Genomic DNA, 13,423 nt, shown 5'->3' on the forward strand with positions numbered 1-13,423 from the left:
ACTCGAGGGATGGCAGGTTCACATTCACTTTGGAGGTGGCACTCCTACAGCACTGTGGGCCATGAATGTGCTTCGCCGACACTAAACTACCCTCTGCATTCGAAGAGGGCACGCACGGAATGTGAAGTCTCTGTTCTCTGGGAGATGTGTGTGGTGCTACTGCGCCGGTTTATTGGGTGGCTCACTGCCCACTAGCAATGTTTCTGCTCGCCACTGTGGGGCAAACGTTGTGCAGCTAAGCTCACTTGGGAAGTACAAGTGCCAGAGTTCCCTTCTGGGGCACCATCAAAAGATCACATTCGTAGCATGCGGGTACTGCTTTCCTCCTAAGCTGTGCATTAGCAGCCAGCTACAAGTTGTTCCTTTTGTGGCTAGACTCTCGTGGAAATGCCGCTGGAGCAGGCCTCTGCTTCTATGCACTTTGAGAAGGCGGTGGCTCACTGCCCACTACAAATGTTTCTGCTCGCCACCGTGCGGCAAACTTTGTGCAGCTAAGCTCACTTGGGAAGTACAAGTGCCAGAGTTTCTCTCTGGGGCACCATCAAAAGATCACATTCGTAGCATGCGGGTCCTGCTTTCCCCCTAAGCTGTGCATTCACAGCCAGCTTCAAGGTGTTCCTTTTGTGGATAGACTCTCGTGTTGAAGCCGCTGGAGACGACCTCTGCTTCTATGCTCTTTGAGAAGGCTGCTTTTTGGAACCTCTTACCCTAGCGTCTGCCAAGTACAGCCTTTTGCCTCTCTCCAATACTAACTTACCTGTAAGAGCTTGTCTTTCCGTTTGCGAAACCAAGAGCCCTTTTCCTGCTGGGAAACATGTCCATTTGGTGTTCTTCTTTTGTACACGGTGAAGAGCCTTCACGGCTTGTATTCGGCCTTTACCCACTCGAGGGAGGGCAGGATCACATTCCCCTTGGAGGTGGCAATCCTACAGCACTGTGGGCCATGAATGTGCTTCACAGACACTAAACTACCCTCTGCATTCGAAGAGGGCACGCACGGAATGTGAAGTCTCTGTTCTCTGGGAGATGTGTGTGGTGCTACTGCGCCGGTTTATTGGGTGGCTCACTGCTCACTAGCAATGTTTCTGCTCGCCACTGTGGGGCAAACGTTGTGCAGCTAAGCTCAATTGGGAAGTACAAGTGCCACAGTTCCTTTCTGCTGCACCATCAAAGGACCACATTCGTAGCATGCGGGTACTGCTTTCCTACTAAGCTGTGCATTAGCAGCCAGCTTCAAGGTGTTCTTTTGGGGATAGACTCTCGTGTTGATGCCGCTGGAGAAGGCCTCTGCTTCTCTGCTCTGTGTGAAGGCTGCTTTCAGGAACCACTTACCTTAGCCTCTGCCAAGTACAGCCTTCTGCCTCTCTCCAATACTGACTTAGCTGTGACAGCTTGTCTATACGTGTGAGAAACCAAGAGCCCTTTTCCTGCATGGAAAAATGTCCGGTTTGTGTTCTTCTTTTGTACACGGTGAAGGGCCTTCACGGCTGGTGTTCGGCCTTTACCCACTCGAAGGGTAGCAGGTTCACATTCACTTTGGAGGTGGCACTCCTGCCACGCTGTGGGCCATGACTATGCTTCTCAGACACTAACTAGCCTCTGCATTCGAAGAGGGCACGCTCGGAATGGGAAGTCTCTGTCCTCTGGGAGAAGTGTGTGGTGCTACTGCGCCAGTGTATTGGGTGGCTCACTGCCCACTAGCAATGTTTCTGCTCGTCACTGTGGGGCAAACGTTGTGCAGCTAAGCTCAATTGGGAAGTACAAGTGCCACAGTTCCTTTCTGCTGCACCATCCAAAGACCACATTCGTAGCATGCGGGTCCTTCTTTCCCCCTAAGCTGTGCATTCGCAGCCAGCTTCAAGGTGTTCCTTTTGTGGATAGACTCTCGTGTTGATGCTGCTGGAGACGACCTCTGCTTCTATTCTCTTTGAGAAGGCTGCTTTGAGGAACCTCTTACCATAGCCTCTGCCTAGTACAGCCTTCTGCCTCTCTCCAATACTGACTTAGCTGTGACAGCTTGTCTTTCCGTTTAAGAAACCAAGAGCCCTTTTCCTGCTGGGAAACATGTCCATTTTGTGTTCTTCCTTTGTACACGGAGAAGGGTTTTCACGGCTGGTGTGCAGCCTTTACCCACTCGAGGGAGGGCAGGTTCCCATTCACGTTGGAGCTGGCACTCCTGTAGCACTGTGGGCCATGAATGTGCTTCTCAGTCACTAAACTACCCTCTGCATTCGAAGGGGGCACGCACGGAATGGGAAGTCTCTGTCCTCTGGGAGAAGTGTGTGGTGCTACTGCGCCGGTGTATTGGGTGGCTCACTGCCCACTAGCAATGTTTCTGCTCGCCACTGTGGGGCAAACGTTGTGCAGCTAAGCACACTTGGGAAGTACAAGTGCCAGAATTCCTTTCTGGGGCACCATCTAGAGATCACATTCGTAGCATGCGGGTGCTGCTTTCTTCCTAAGCTGTGCATTCACAGACAGCTTCTAGGTGTTCTTTTGTGGATTGAGTCTCGTGTTGATGCCGCTGGAGAAGACCTCTGCTTCTCTGCTCTGTGTGAAGGCTGCTTTCAGGAACCTCTTACCATAGCCTCTGCCAAGTACAGCCTTCTGCCTCTCTCCAATACTGACTTAGCTGTGACAGCTTGTCTATACGTGTGAGAAACCAAGAGCCCTTTTCCTGCATGGAAAAATGTCCGGTTTGTGTTCTTCTTTTGTACACGGTGAAGGGCCTTCACGGCTGGTGTTCGGCCTTTACCCACTCGAGGGATGGCAGGTTCACATTCACTTTGGAGGTGGCACTCCTACAGCACTGTGGGCCATGAATGTGCTTCGCCGACACTAAACTACCCTCTGCATTCGAAGAGGGCACGCACGGAATGTGAAGTCTCTGTTCTCTGGGAGATGTGTGTGGTGCTACTGCGCCGGTTTATTGGGTGGCTCACTGCCCACTAGCAATGTTTCTGCTCGCCACTGTTGGGCAAACGTTGTGCAGCTAAGCTCACTTGGGAAGTACAAGTGCCAGAGTTCCCTTCTGGGGCACCATCAAAAGATCACATTCGTAGCATGCGGGTACTGCTTTCCTCCTAAGCTGTGCATTAGCAGCCAGCTACAAGTTGTTCCTTTTGTGGCTAGACTCTCGTGGAAATGCCGCTGGAGCAGGCCTCTGCTTCTATGCACTTTGAGAAGGCGGTGGCTCACTGCCCACTACAAATGTTTCTGCTCGCCACCGTGCGGCAAACTTTGTGCAGCTAAGCTCACTTGGGAAGTACAAGTGCCAGAGTTTCTCTCTGGGGCACCATCAAAAGATCACATTCGTAGCATGCGGGTCCTGCTTTCCCCCTAAGCTGTGCATTCACAGCCAGCTTCAAGGTGTTCCTTTTGTGGATAGACTCTCGTGTTGAAGCCGCTGGAGACGACCTCTGCTTCTATGCTCTTTGAGAAGGCTGCTTTTTGGAACCTCTTACCCTAGCGTCTGCCAAGTACAGCCTTTTGCCTCTCTCCAATACTGACTTACCTGTAAGAGCTTGTCTTTCCGTTTGAGAAACCAAGAGCCCTTTTCCTGCTGGGAAACATGTCCATTTGGTGTTCTTCTTTTGTACACGGTGAAGAGCCTTCACGGCTTGTATTCGGCCTTTACCCACTCGAGGGAGGGCAGGATCACATTCCCCTTGGAGGTGGCAATCCTACAGCACTGTGGGCCATGAATGTGCTTCACAGACACTAAACTACCCTCTGCATTCGAAGAGGGCACGCACGGAATGTGAAGTCTCTGTTCTCTGGGAGATGTGTGTGGTGCTACTGCGCCGGTTTATTGGGTGGCTCACTGCTCACTAGCAATGTTTCTGCTCGCCACTGTGGGGCAAACGTTGTGCAGCTAAGCTCAATTGGGAAGTACAAGTGCCACAGTTCCTTTCTGCTGCACCATCAAAGGACCACATTCGTAGCATGCGGGTACTGCTTTCCTACTAAGCTGTGCATTAGCAGCCAGCTTCAAGGTGTTCTTTTGGGGATAGACTCTCGTGTTGATGCCGCTGGAGAAGGCCTCTGCTTCTCTGCTCTGTGTGAAGGCTGCTTTCAGGAACCACTTACCTTAGCCTCTGCCAAGTACAGCCTTCTGCCTCTCTCCAATACTGACTTAGCTGTGACAGCTTGTCTATACGTGTGAGAAACCAAGAGCCCTTTTCCTGCATGGAAAAATGTCCGGTTTGTGTTCTTCTTTTGTACACGGTGAAGGGCCTTCACGGCTGGTGTTCGGCCTTTACCCACTCGAAGGGTAGCAGGTTCACATTCACTTTGGAGGTGGCACTCCTGCCACGCTGTGGGCCATGACTATGCTTCTCAGACACTAACTAGCCTCTGCATTCGAAGAGGGCACGCTCGGAATGGGAAGTCTCTGTCCTCTGGGAGAAGTGTGTGGTGCTACTGCGCCAGTGTATTGGGTGGCTCACTGCCCACTAGCAATGTTTCTGCTCGTCACTGTGGGGCAAACGTTGTGCAGCTAAGCTCAATTGGGAAGTACAAGTGCCACAGTTCCTTTCTGCTGCACCATCAAAAGACCACATTCGTAGCATGCGGGTCCTTCTTTCCCCCTAAGCTGTGCATTCGCAGCCAGCTTCAAGGTGTTCCTTTTGTGGATAGACTCTCGTGTTGATGCTGCTGGAGACGACCTCTGCTTCTATTCTCTTTGAGAAGGCTGCTTTGAGGAACCTCTTACCATAGCCTCTGCCTAGTACAGCCTTCTGCCTCTCTCCAATACTGACTTAGCTGTGACAGCTTGTCTTTCCGTTTAAGAAACCAAGAGCCCTTTTCCTGCTGGGAAACATGTCCATTTTGTGTTCTTCCTTTGTACAAGGAGAAGGGTTTTCACGGCTGGTGTGCAGCCTTTACCCACTCGAGGGAGGGCAGGTTCCCATTCACGTTGGAGCTGGCACTCCTGTAGCACTGTGGGCCATGAATGTGCTTCTCAGTCACTAAACTACCCTCTGCATTCGAAGGGGGCACGCACGGAATGGGAAGTCTCTGTCCTCTGGGAGAAGTGTGTGGTGCTACTGCGCCGGTGTATTGGGTGGCTCACTGCCCACTAGCAATGTTTCTGCTCGCCACTGTGGGGCAAACGTTGTGCAGCTAAGCACACTTGGGAAGTACAAGTGCCAGAATTCCTTTCTGGGGCACCATCTAGAGATCACATTCGTAGCATGCGGGTGCTGCTTTCTTCCTAAGCTGTGCATTCACAGACAGCTTCTAGGTGTTCTTTTGTGGATAGAGTCTCGTGTTGATGCCGCTGGAGAAGGCCTCTGCTTCTCTCCTCTGTGTGAAGGCTGCTTTGAGGAACCTCTTACCATAGCCTCTGCCAAGTACAGCCTTCTGCCTCTCTCCAATACTGACTTAGCTGTGACAGCTTGTCTATACGTGTGAGAAACCAAGAGCCCTTTTCCTGCATGGAAAAATGTCCGGTTTGTGTTCTTCTTTTGTACACGGTGAAGGGCCTTCACGGCTGGTGTTTGGCCTTTACCCACTCGAGGGATGGCAGGTTCACATTCACTTTGGAGGTGGCACTCCTACAGCACTGTGGGCCATGAATGTGCTTCGCCGACACTAAACTACCCTCTGCATTCGAAGAGGGCACGCACGGAATGTGAAGTCTCTGTTCTCTGGGAGATGTGTGTGGTGCTACTGCGCCGGTTTATTGGGTGGCTCACTGCCCACTAGCAATGTTTCTGCTCGCCACTGTGGGGCAAACGTTGTGCAGCTAAGCTCACTTGGGAAGTACAAGTGCCAGAGTTCCCTTCTGGGGCACCATCAAAAGATCACATTCGTAGCATGCGGGTACTGCTTTCCTCCTAAGCTGTGCATTAGCAGCCAGCTTCATGGTGTTCTTTTGGGGATAGACTCTCGTGTTGATGCCGCTGGAGAAGGCCTCTGCTTCTCTGCTCTGTGTGAAGGCTGCTTTCAGGAACCACTTACCTTAGCCTCTGCCAAGTACAGCCTTCTGCCTCTCTCCAATACTGACTTAGCTGTGACAGCTTGTCTATACGTGTGAGAAACCAAGAGCCCTTTTCCTGCATGGAAAAATGTCCGGTTTGTGTTCTTCTTTTGTACACGGTGAAGGGCCTTCACGGCTGGTGTTCGGCCTTTACCCACTCGAAGGGTAGCAGGTTCACATTCACTTTGGAGGTGGCACTCCTGCCACGCTGTGGGCCATGACTATGCTTCTCAGACACTAACTAGCCTCTGCATTCGAAGAGGGCACGCTCGGAATGGGAAGTCTCTGTCCTCTGGGAGAAGTGTGTGGTGCTACTGCGCCAGTGTATTGGGTGGCTCACTGCCCACTAGCAATGTTTCTGCTCGTCACTGTGGGGCAAACGTTGTGCAGCTAAGCTCAATTGGGAAGTACAAGTGCCACAGTTCCTTTCTGCTGCACCATCAAAAGACCACATTCGTAGCATGCGGGTCCTTCTTTCCCCCTAAGCTGTGCATTCGCAGCCAGCTTCAAGGTGTTCCTTTTGTGGATAGACTCTCGTGTTGATGCTGCTGGAGACGACCTCTGCTTCTATTCTCTTTGAGAAGGCTGCTTTGAGGAACCTCTTACCATAGCCTCTGCCTAGTACAGCCTTCTGCCTCTCTCCAATACTGACTTAGCTGTGACAGCTTGTCTTTCCGTTTAAGAAACCAAGAGCCCTTTTCCTGCTGGGAAACATGTCCATTTTGTGTTCTTCCTTTGTACACGGAGAAGGGTTTTCACGGCTGGTGTGCAGCCTTTACCCACTCGAGGGAGGGCAGGTTCCCATTCACGTTGGAGCTGGCACTCCTGTAGCACTGTGGGCCATGAATGTGCTTCTCAGTCACTAAACTACCCTCTGCATTCGAAGGGGGCACGCACGGAATGGGAAGTCTCTGTCCTCTGGGAGAAGTGTGTGGTGCTACTGCGCCGGTGTATTGGGTGGCTCACTGCCCACTAGCAATGTTTCTGCTCGCCACTGTGGGGCAAACGTTGTGCAGCTAAGCACACTTGGGAAGTACAAGTGCCAGAATTCCTTTCTGGGGCACCATCTAGAGATCACATTCGTAGCATGCGGGTGCTGCTTTCTTCCTAAGCTGTGCATTCACAGACAGCTTCTAGGTGTTCTTTTGTGGATTGAGTCTCGTGTTGATGCCGCTGGAGAAGACCTCTGCTTCTCTGCTCTGTGTGAAGGCTGCTTTCAGGAACCTCTTACCATAGCCTCTGCCAAGTACAGCCTTCTGCCTCTCTCCAATACTGACTTAGCTGTGACAGCTTGTCTATACGTGTGAGAAACCAAGAGCCCTTTTCCTGCATGGAAAAATGTCCGGTTTGTGTTCTTCTTTTGTACACGGTGAAGGGCCTTCACGGCTGGTGTTTGGCCTTTACCCACTCGAGGGATGGCAGGTTCACATTCACTTTGGAGGTGGCACTCCTACAGCACTGTGGGCCATGAATGTGCTTCGCCGACACTAAACTACCCTCTGCATTCGAAGAGGGCACGCACGGAATGTGAAGTCTCTGTTCTCTGGGAGATGTGTGTGGTGCTACTGCGCCGGTTTATTGGGTGGCTCACTGCCCACTAGCAATGTTTCTGCTCGCCACTGTGGGGCAAACGTTGTGCAGCTAAGCTCACTTGGGAAGTACAAGTGCCAGAGTTCCCTTCTGGGGCACCATCAAAAGATCACATTCGTAGCATGCGGGTACTGCTTTCCTCCTAAGCTGTGCATTAGCAGCCAGCTACAAGTTGTTCCTTTTGTGGCTAGACTCTCGTGGAAATGCCGCTGGAGCAGGCCTCTGCTTCTATGCACTTTGAGAAGGCGGTGGCTCACTGCCCACTACAAATGTTTCTGCTCGCCACCGTGCGGCAAACTTTGTGCAGCTAAGCTCACTTGGGAAGTACAAGTGCCAGAGTTTCTCTCTGGGGCACCATCAAAAGATCACATTCGTAGCATGCGGGTCCTGCTTTCCCCCTAAGCTGTGCATTCACAGCCAGCTTCAAGGTGTTCCTTTTGTGGATAGACTCTCGTGTTGAAGCCGCTGGAGACGACCTCTGCTTCTATGCTCTTTGAGAAGGCTGCTTTTTGGAACCTCTTACCCTAGCGTCTGCCAAGTACAGCCTTTTGCCTCTCTCCAATACTGACTTACCTGTAAGAGCTTGTCTTTCCGTTTGAGAAACCAAGAGCCCTTTTCCTGCTGGGAAACATGTCCATTTGGTGTTCTTCTTTTGTACACGGTGAAGAGCCTTCACGGCTTGTATTCGGCCTTTACCCACTCGAGGGAGGGCAGGATCACATTCCCCTTGGAGGTGGCAATCCTACAGCACTGTGGGCCATGAATGTGCTTCACAGACACTAAACTACCCTCTGCATTCGAAGAGGGCACGCACGGAATGTGAAGTCTCTGTTCTCTGGGAGATGTGTGTGGTGCTACTGCGCCGGTTTATTGGGTGGCTCACTGCTCACTAGCAATGTTTCTGCTCGCCACTGTGGGGCAAACGTTGTGCAGCTAAGCTCAATTGGGAAGTACAAGTGCCACAGTTCCTTTCTGCTGCACCATCAAAGGACCACATTCGTAGCATGCGGGTACTGCTTTCCTACTAAGCTGTGCATTAGCAGCCAGCTTCAAGGTGTTCTTTTGGGCATAGACTCTCGTGTTGATGCCGCTGGAGAAGGCCTCTGCTTCTCTGCTCTGTGTGAAGGCTGCTTTCAGGAACCACTTACCTTAGCCTCTGCCAAGTACAGCCTTCTGCCTCTCTCCAATACTGACTTAGCTGTGACAGCTTGTCTATACGTGTGAGAAACCAAGAGCCCTTTTCCTGCATGGAAAAATGTCCGGTTTGTGTTCTTCTTTTGTACACGGTGAAGGGCCTTCACGGCTGGTGTTCGGCCTTTACCCACTCGAAGGATGGCAGGTTCACATTCACTTTGGAGGTGGCACTCCTGCCGCGCTGTGGGCCATGACTATGCTTCTCAGACACTAACTAGCCTCTGCATTCGAAGAGGGCACGCTCGGAATGGGAAGTCTCTGTCCTCTGGGAGAAGTGTGTGGTGCTACTGCGCCAGTGTATTGGGTGGCTCACTGCCCACTAGCAATGTTTCTGCTCGTCACTGTGGGGCAAACGTTGTGCAGCTAAGCTCAATTGGGAAGTACAAGTGCCACAGTTCCTTTCTGCTGCACCATCAAAAGACCACATTCGTAGCATGCGGGTCCTTCTTTCCCCCTAAGCTGTGCATTCGCAGCCAGCTTCAAGGTGTTCCTTTTGTGGATAGACTCTCGTGTTGATGCTGCTGGAGACGACCTCTGCTTCTATTCTCTTTGAGAAGGCTGCTTTGAGGAACCTCTTACCATAGCCTCTGCCTAGTACAGCCTTCTGCCTCTCTCCAATACTGACTTAGCTGTGACAGCTTGTCTTTCCGTTTAAGAAACCAAGAGCCCTTTTCCTGCTGGGAAACATGTCCATTTTGTGTTCTTCCTTTGTACACGGAGAAGGGTTTTCACGGCTGGTGTGCAGCCTTTACCCACTCGAGGGAGGGCAGGTTCCCATTCACGTTGGAGCTGGCACTCCTGTAGCACTGTAGGCCATGAATGTGCTTCTCAGTCACTAAACTACCCTCTGCATTCGAAGGGGGCACGCACGGAATGGGAAGTCTCTGTCCTCTGGGAGAAGTGTGTGGTGCTACTGCGCCGGTGTATTGGGTGGCTCACTGCCCACTAGCAATGTTTCTGCTCGCCACTGTGGGGCAAACGTTGTGCAGCTAAGCACACTTGGGAAGTACAAGTGCCAGAATTCCTTTCTGGGGCACCATCTAGAGATCACATTCGTAGCATGCGGGTGCTGCTTTCTTCCTAAGCTGTGCATTCACAGACAGCTTCTAGGTGTTCTTTTGTGGATTGAGTCTCGTGTTGATGCCGCTGGAGAAGACCTCTGCTTCTCTCCTCTGTGTGAAGGCTGCTTTGAGGAACCTCTTACCATAGCCTCTGCCAAGTACAGCCATCTGCCTCTCTCCAATACTGACTTAGCTGTGAGATCTTGTCTATACGTGTGAAAAACCAAGAGCCCTTTTCCTGCATGGAAAAATGTCCGGTTTGTGTTCTTCTTTTGTACACGGTGAAGGGCCTTCACGGCTGGTGTTCGGCCTTTACCCACTCGAGGGATGGCAGGTTCACATTCACTTTGGAGGTGGCACTCCTACAGCACTGTGGGCCATGAATGTGCTTCGCCGACACTAAACTACCCTCTGCATTCGAAGAGGGCACGCACGGAATGTGAAGTCTCTGTTCTCTGGGAGATGTGTGTGGTGCTACTGCGCCGGTTTATTGGGTGGCTCACTGCCCACTAGCAATGTTTCTGCTCGCCACTGTTGGGCAAACGTTGTGCAGCTAAGCTCACTTGGGAAGTACAAGTGCCAGAGTTCCCTTCTGGGGCACCATCAAAAGATCACATTCGTAGCATGCGGGTACTGCTTTCCTCCTAAGCTGTGCATTAGCAGCCAGCTACAAGTTGTTCCTTTTGTGGCTAGACTCTCGTGGAAATGCCGCTGGAGCAGGCCTCTGCTTCTATGCACTTTGAGAAGGCGGTGGCTCACTGCCCACTACAAATGTTTCTGCTCGCCACCGTGCGGCAAACTTTGTGCAGCTAAGCTCACTTGGGAAGTACAAGTGCCAGAGTTTCTCTCTGGGGCACCATCAAAAGATCACATTCGTAGCATGCGGGTCCTGCTTTCCCCCTAAGCTGTGCATTCACAGCCAGCTTCAAGGTGTTCCTTTTGTGGATAGACTCTCGTGTTGAAGCCGCTGGAGACGACCTCTGCTTCTATGCTCTTTGAGAAGGCTGCTTTTTGGAACCTCTTACCCTAGCGTCTGCCAAGTACAGCCTTTTGCCTCTCTCCAATACTGACTTACCTGTAAGAGCTTGTCTTTCCGTTTGAGAAACCAAGAGCCCTTTTCCTGCTGGGAAACATGTCCATTTGGTGTTCTTCTTTTGTACACGGTGAAGAGCCTTCACGGCTTGTATTCGGCCTTTACCCACTCGAGGGAGGGCAGGATCACATTCCCCTTGGAGGTGGCACTCCTACAGCACTGTGGGCCATGAATGTGCTTCGCAGACACTAAACAACCCTCTGCATTCGAAGAGGGCACGCACGGAATGTGAAGTCTCTGTTCTCTGGGAGATGTGTGTGGTGCTACTGCGCCGGTTTATTGGGTGGCTCACTGCTCACTAGCAATGTTTCTGCTCGCCACTGTGGGGCAAACGTTGTGCAGCTAAGCTCAATTGGGAAGTACAAGTGCCACAGTTCCTTTCTGCTGCACCATCAAAGGACCACATTCGTAGCATGCGGGTACTGCTTTCCTACTAAGCTGTGCATTAGCAGCCAGCTTCAAGGTGTTCTTTTGGGGATAGACTCTCGTGTTGATGCCGCTGGAGAAGGCCTCTGCTTCTCTGCTCTGTGTGAAGGCTGCTTTCAGGAACCACTTACCTTAGCCTCTGCCAAGTACAGCCTTCTGCCTCTCTCCAATACTGACTTAGCTGTGACAGCTTGTCTATACGTGTGAGAAACCAAGAGCCCTTTTCCTGCATGGAAAAATGTCCGGTTTGTGTTCTTCTTTTGTACACGGTGAAGGGCCTTCACGGCTGGTGTTCGGCCTTTACCCACTCGAAGGATGGCAGGTTCACATTCACTTTGGAGGTGGCACTCCTGCCGCGCTGTGGGCCATGACTATGCTTCTCAGACACTAACTAGCCTCTGCATTCGAAGAGGGCACGCTCGGAATGGGAAGTCTCTGTCCTCTGGGAGAAGTGTGTGGTGCTACTGCGCCAGTGTATTGGGTGGCTCACTGCCCACTAGCAATGTTTCTGCTCGTCACTGTGGGGCAAACGTTGTGCAGCTAAGCTCAATTGGGAAGTACAAGTGCCACAGTTCCTTTCTGCTGCACCATCAAAAGACCACATTCGTAGCATGCGGGTCCTTCTTTCCCCCTAAGCTGTGCATTCGCAGCCAGCTTCAAGGTGTTCCTTTTGTGGATAGACTCTCGTGTTGATGCTGCTGGAGACGAACTCTGCTTCTATTCTCTTTGAGAAGGCTGCTTTGAGGAACCTCTTACCATAGCCTCTGCCTAGTACAGCCTTCTGCCTCTCTCCAATACTGACTTAGCTGTGACAGCTTGTCTTTCCGTTTAAGAAACCAAGAGCCCTTTTCCTGCTGGGAAACATGTCCATTTTGTGTTCTTCCTTTGTACACGGAGAAGGGTTTTCACGGCTGGTGTGCAGCCTTTACCCACTCGAGGGAGGGCAGGTTCCCATTCACGTTGGAGCTGGCACTCCTGTAGCACTGTGGGCCATGAATGTGCTTCTCAGTCACTAAACTACCCTCTGCATTCGAAGGGGGCACGCACGGAATGGGAAGTCTCTGTCCTCTGGGAGAAGTGTGTGGTGCTACTGCGCCGGTGTATTGGGTGGCTCACTGCCCACTAGCAATGTTTCTGCTCGCCACTGTGGGGCAAACGTTGTGCAGCTAAGCACACTTGGGAAGTACAAGTGCCAGAATTCCTTTCTGGGGCACCATCTAGAGATCACATTCGTAGCATGCGGGTGCTGCTTTCTTCCTAAGCTGTGCATTCACAGACAGCTTCTAGGTGTTCTTTTGTGGATAGAGTCTCGTGTTGATGCCGCTGGAGAAGGCCTCTGCTTCTCTCCTCTGTGTGAAGGCTGCTTTGAGGAACCTCTTAGCATAGCCTCTGCCAAGTACAGCCTTCTGCCTCTCTCCAATACTGACTTAGCTGTGACAGCTTGTCTATACGTGTGAGAAACCAAGAGCCCTTTTCCTGCATGGAAAAATGTCCGGTTTGTGTTCTTCTTTTGTACACGGTGAAGGGCCTTCACGGCTGGTGTTTGGCCTTTACCCACTCGAGGGATGGCAGGTTCACATTCACTTTGGAGGTGGCACTCCTACAGCACTGTGGGCCATGAATGTGCTTCGCCGACACTAAACTACCCTCTGCATTCGAAGAGGGCACGCACGGAATGTGAAGTCTCTGTTCTCTGGGAGATGTGTGTGGTGCTACTGCGCCGGTTTATTGGGTGGCTCACTGCCCACTAGCAATGTTTCTGCTCGCCACTGTGGGGCAAACGTTGTGCAGCTAAGCTCACTTGGGAAGTACAAGTGCCAGAGTTCCCTTCTGGGGCACCATCAAAAGATCACATTCGTAGCATGCGGGTACTGCTTTCCTCCTAAGCTGTGCATTAGCAGCCAGCTACAAGTTGTTCCTTTTGTGGCTAGACTCTCGTGGAAATGCCGCTGGAGCAGGCCTCTGCTTCTATGCACTTTGAGAAGGCGGTGGCTCACTGCCCACTACAAATGTTTCTGCTCGCCACCGTGCGGCAAACTTTGTGCAGCTAAGCTCACTTGGGAAGTACAAGTGCCA

Source organism: Kogia breviceps, chromosome 3 (genome assembly GCF_026419965.1).
Source record: "Kogia breviceps isolate mKogBre1 chromosome 3, mKogBre1 haplotype 1, whole genome shotgun sequence".
NCBI classification, from domain to species: domain Eukaryota; kingdom Metazoa; phylum Chordata; class Mammalia; order Artiodactyla; family Physeteridae; genus Kogia; species Kogia breviceps.